This window comes from Bos indicus, chromosome 2, assembly GCF_029378745.1.
Source record: "Bos indicus isolate NIAB-ARS_2022 breed Sahiwal x Tharparkar chromosome 2, NIAB-ARS_B.indTharparkar_mat_pri_1.0, whole genome shotgun sequence".
Taxonomy (NCBI): Eukaryota; Metazoa; Chordata; class Mammalia; order Artiodactyla; family Bovidae; genus Bos; species Bos indicus.
In genome coordinates, this window is record NC_091761.1 from 33,079,308 (window position 1) to 33,085,441 (window position 6,134).

The window sequence follows — 6,134 nt, forward strand, 5'->3', positions numbered from 1 at the left end:
TCCACTAGTTGAGAGGCTTATGTCTTTGAGTATGTGGGAGTTTGCTGACCAAGCAGTGACTCATGCAAAGGAACAGAAGAAAAAGAAAACCTAGTGGGTCATTGGAGTTAAGTGCTCATTTTGTGAGCACTTAAATATCTCCACTGCAGAAAAAAAATGGAAAATGCTGCCATTAATTAAATCCCTGTATTATGAAGGCAAAATGTCTTCAAATAAAGCTTAACAGAAGTAGAATTTCAGTGAAAGAAACATATGTTCAACATATAGATAGTTCTACCTCCACTTCTGCAGTTTTAAAAGAGTTACAGGAATCTCAGCTGTCATCTGAGAGAAAGAAAAGCATTATTAATCAGAGAAAGTTCTTAATCACTTTTTTAAACAAAGGAAAATAGTGAAATATATCAATAGAATTCACAATGGCATTTGTATTATGTTCTTTCAATATCACAAACAGTTAGATTAAGTTAGGAGAAAGGGGCTAAACCTCAATAATAGGTATCTTTCATTTGTATGCCACTTCCCAATACAGGGTAGGTCCCTGATAAAAATGGCACCTATTTTGCTTCTTCTTTTCATGATTAAAAAAAAAAGTGTTATTTTTGGAATATAATTGTTTTGTAATATTGTGTTAGTTTCTGCTGTACAACAAAGGTATATATCTATATATTCATACACTCCCTCTTGAACTTCCCTCCCACCCGATCCCCATCCCACCTTTCTAGGTCATCACAGTGCACAGAGCTGATGTCCCTGGAATGAACTGGGAGAGCAGCATTGAAATAGGTATCTGTTTCCTAAATCAGCAGGAAGGATTTCTGGAGGAGATATGCTTTCAGTCCTCATTAATTGGAAATTGCTATTTTTTCAAGAACAGACCATGCATCAGACTTTAGTCCTCCTATACTCTCTATTTCCTTCCCCTTCATCTTCTTTGCTCTGTGGATGATAAGGGATACCAAATCAATAGCTGAGTAGAAGAAGCAGATATAACATTCCCAGAGACACTGGAGACAGGAAATAGAAGCAACAATTCATTTTTCTGTCTCAGTTTAGATTGTATTTATACCACCTGCTATGCCTGTGGGAATAGAGTCTATAGTGGTGTCTTTAGACACAAACTTTCTTTTAGTGACTTTCCTTTTTCTATTCAGTGTGATAAGATTTTTTTCTGGTAGAAGTAGCCTATGGCACTTGGCTGAAGAGATGAGCCTTCAATGAGATATAGGAGACAAAGAATGACGAATTAAAATGACAAGGTTGTCTTATAAGATTGTGATCCAGTGAAATGAAGTATTTCTGGCCCAGTCAATGTAGACAGCATTATGCTATGTGGTAATAGATTGCAAGACCCGGGCAGCCTGTGTATGTCTTTGAGATAACTGAATTTGTCACTATCAACACTCTCCCAAATTGTGTCTTTCCTGACTTTGGAGAATAGGAGGATGGGCAAAGCTATACATATAAGTCAAGTAGTTAGGGATATTTTATTTTTCCTAAAAAAATACCTTAAAATTGTAATAATATATTAGTCATTGGCATGAAATTAATCCAAGACAAGCCTTAAATAGATGATTAATAACTCCAAAAGTGATGTGACCTTTGGCATTCTGTCTATTGAATGTCTTGTTACATCTGTTCCCTCATAATTCTGCCTGGTAGTCAACCACATATTCTCTCCTGAGCTTCCATCCTGCCTGCTGAACATCTTTACCGGGTGTTAAAAACTTCCATCCAAATTGAATACACATTCAGTTAAATTTAGACTTGCTTATATAAAAACTGGAAACACAACTGCAGATTATCAGGTGAAAGTTTGTTTAATCTATATTTAGCTGTTTGGTGCTAAATGAGGAAGGGGCAAAGAATAGCGATATAAGCATATTTGTGTGGGATAAACTTTGGGGTCATCTCTAATATGCCATTCTCTGTCTTCTTTTACAAAATGTCACATAGTTGTTTCTTCTTTGTTTGTTACAAACATCTTTCCCTGTTCTAATCATTCTCTTCCTAACCAGATCCTCATTTCTTTTCAAAGTGAGAAATACAATTTATTTATGGTTTCTAACCATATTATAAAATACTTTCTGTGGAATACTGATAATATATAAGTGACTAATATTTTAGCTTGTATCAAAGTTCTTCTTGATTGTGGCCAAGTATGTTAACAAATTGGGGCTAACCACTGTAGGTTGTATTTGTTGTATATTTTGGAAATAGGCTAAGATTTCTTGAGGATTGAAGGCAAGAAAATGTTACCCCCTCATTAAACAGTTGATGTCTTCATTTGCGGATGGCCACATGTTTCATCTTTTGGCTGGTTGAAGATTCGGGGTTCTAGTTTATTGATGCAATGATTACAAAAAACTAGAAAAGGGTCTGCTTTTTTCAGACCTATGTGACACTTGTAGGATGGCAAGATTGTCATAATTGTGTCTATTTAAATGTCATGCCCATTGCCCACAGTTAGATTATATTTCCTTTTTTATTTATATACTATGAGAAATATTTTAGATGATTTATATTTTCCAAAACCAATTTCCAGAACCTTAAATAATTAGTAAAAAAAAAAAAAAAAGTTGAATGAATGATGTCAAACCTGATTGTTGCATAAATCTTAAACTCCCTAAAGTTCAGGGATCTGGGTGCAATTCTTTCATACCCAACTGTAGGGAGTGGATATTACAGTAGCCCTCTGGATGCAAAAAGGTTTGAGTGGAGTAGCATCTTGTAATTCAGAAACACAAAGGAAAGTTAAGATACAGCTATCGTTCCGTATAGTCAATAGAATGGGAAAGAGTAGAGATCTCTTCAATAAAATTAGAAATATCAAGAGAAATTTCATGCAAAGATGGACACAATAAATGATAGAAACAAATGGACCTAACAGAAGCAGAAGATATTAAGAAGAGGCGGCAAGAATTTACAGAAGAACTGTACAAAAAAGATCTTCATGACCCCGATAATCATGATGGTGTGATCACTCACCTAGAGCCAGATATCCTGGAGTATAAAGTCAAGTGGGCCTTAGGAAGCATCACTATGAACAAAGCTAGTGGAGATGATGGAATTCCAGCTGAACTATTTCAAATTCTAAAAATGATGCTGTTAAAGTGCTGCACTTAATATGCCAGCAAATTTGGAAAACTCAACAGTGGCCACCGGATGGGAAAAGGTGTTTTGATCCAATCCCAAAGAAAGGGAGTGCCAAAGAAAATTCAAATTACTGCACAATTTCACTCATTTCACATGCTCACAAACTAGTGCTTAAAATTCTCCAAACTAGCCTTTAGCAGTACATGAACCAAGAACTTCCAGATGTTCAAGATGGATTTAGAAGAGGCAGAGGAACCAGAGATCAAATTCTCAACATCCATTGGATCATAGAAAAAGCAAGAGAATTCCAGAAAAACATCTACTTCAACTTCATTAGCTATGCTAAAGCCTTTGTGTGGATCACAACAAACTGGAAAATTCTTAAAGAGATGGGAATACCAGACCACCCTACTTGCTTCCTGAGAACCTGTATGCCGGTCAAGAAGCAACAATTAGAACTGCACATCGAACAACACACTGGTTCCAAATTGGGAAAGGAATGCATCAAGGCTGTATATTGTCACCCTGCTTATTTAACTTCTATGCAGAGTACATCATGTGAAATGCTGGCCTGGAAGAAGCACAAGCTGGAATCAAGATTGCCAGGAGAAATGTCAATAATGTCAGATATGCAGATGATACACCCTTATGGCAGAAAGCGAAGAGGAACTAAAGAGCCTCTGATGAAAGTGAAAGAGGAGAGTGAAAAAGCTGGCTTAAAACTCAACATTCAAAAACCAAGATCATGGCATCTGGTCCCATCACTACATGGCAAATAGATGAGGAAAAAATGGAAACAGTGACAGACTATTTTCTTGGGCTCCAAAATCACTGAAGATGGTGACTGCAGCCATGAAATTAAAAGACACTTGCTCCTTGGAAAAAATGCTATGACAAACTTATACAGCATATTAAAAACCAGAGACATTATTTGCCAATAAAAATCCTCTAGTTAAAGCTATGGTTTTTCCAGTAGTCATGTATGGATGTGAGAGTTGGACCATAAAGAAGGCTGAGCTTCGAAGAACTGATGGTTTTGAACTGTGGTGTTGGAGAAGACTCTTGACAGTCCCTTGGACTGCAAGGGAGATCAAACCAGTCAATCCTAAAGGAAATAAGTCCTGAATAGTCATTGAAGGACTGATGCAGAAGCTGAAGCTCCAATACTTTGGCCTCCTGAGGCAAAGAGTTGACTCATTAGAAAAGACCCTGATGCTGGGATTTTATGTAGGAGGAGAAGAGGACAACAAAGGACAAGATGGTTGGATGGCATTACTGATTCCATGGACATTAGTTTGAGTAAGCTTCGGGAGATGGTGAAGGACAGGGAAGCCTGGTGTGCTGCAGTCTGTGGGGTCACAAAGAGTCAGACACAATTGAGTCAACAATCACTCTTGGGATAAAAAAGTCCCTTATGCTGAATCAGGAAATCATATATACATATTCCCAGCTGTGGATGTGACTGGTCATAGAAGCAAGGTCCAATGCTGTAAAGAGCAATATTGCATAGGAACCTGGATGTCAGGTCCATGAATCAAGGCAAATTGGAATTGGTCAAACAAGAGATGGCAAGAGTGAATGTTGATATTCTAGGAATCAGCAAACTAAAATGGACTGGAATGGGTGAATTTAACTCAGATGACAATTATATCTACTACTGCAGGCAGGAATCCTTCAGAGAAATGAGTAGCCATCATGGTCAACAAAAGAGTCCAAAATGCAGTACTTGGATGCAATCTCAAAAACGACAGAATGATCTCTGTTCGTTTCCAAGGCAAACCATTCAATATTACAGTAATCCAAGTCTATGCCCCAACCAGTAATGCTGAAGAAGCTGAAGTTGAATGGTTCTATGAAGACCTACAAGACCTTTTAGATCTAACACCCAAAAAAGATGTCCTTTTCATTATAGGGAACTGGAATGCAAAAGTAGGAAGTCAAGAAACACCTGGAGTAACAGGCAAATTTGGCCTTGGAATACGGAATGAAGCAGGACAAAGACTAATAGAATTTTGCCAAGAAAATGCACTGGTCATAGCAAACACCCTCTTCCAATAACACAAGAGAAGACTCTACACATGGACATCACCAGATGGTCAACACTGAAATCAAATTGATTAATTTCTTTGCAGCCAAAGATGGAGAAGCTCTATACAGCCAACAAAAACAAGACCAGGAGCTGACTGTGGCTCAGATCATGAACTCCTTATTGCCAAATTCAGACTGAAATTGAAGAAAGTAGGGAAAACCACTAGACCATTCAGGTATGACCTAAATCAAATCCCTTCTGATTATACAGTGGAAGTGAGAAATAGATTTAAGGGACTAAATGTCATAGAGTGCCTGATGAACTATGGACAGAGATTCGTGACATTGTACAGGAGACAGGGATCAAGACCATCCATCTCCATGGAAAAGAAATGCAAAAAAGCAAAATGGCCGTCTGGGGAGGCCTTACAAATAGCTGTGAAAAGAAGAGAAGCGAAAAGCAAAGGAGAAAAGGAAAGATATAAGCATCTGAATGCAGAGTTCCAAAGAATAGCAAGAAGAGATAAGAAAGCCTTCCTCAGCGATCAATGCAAAGAAACAGAGGAAAACAACAAAATGGGAAAGACTAGAGATCTCTTCAAGAAAATTAGAGATACCAAGGGAACATTTCATGCAAAGATGGGCTCAATAAAGGACAGAAATGGTATGGACCTAACAGAAGAAGATATTAAGAAGAGGTGGCAAGAATACACAGAAGAACTGTACAAAAAAGATCTTCACGACCCAGATAATCACGATGGTGTGATCACTCACCTAGAACCAGACATCCTGGAATGTGAAGTCAAGTGGGCCTTAGAAAGCATCACTACGAACAAAGCTAGTGGAGGTGAAGGAATTCCAGTTGACCTATTTCAAATACTGAAAGATGATGCTGTGAAAGTGCTACACTCAATATGCCAGCAAATTTGGAAAACTCAGCAGTGGCCACAGGTCTGGATAAGGTCAGTTTTCATTCCAATCCCAAAGAAAGGCAATGCCAAAGAATGCTCAAA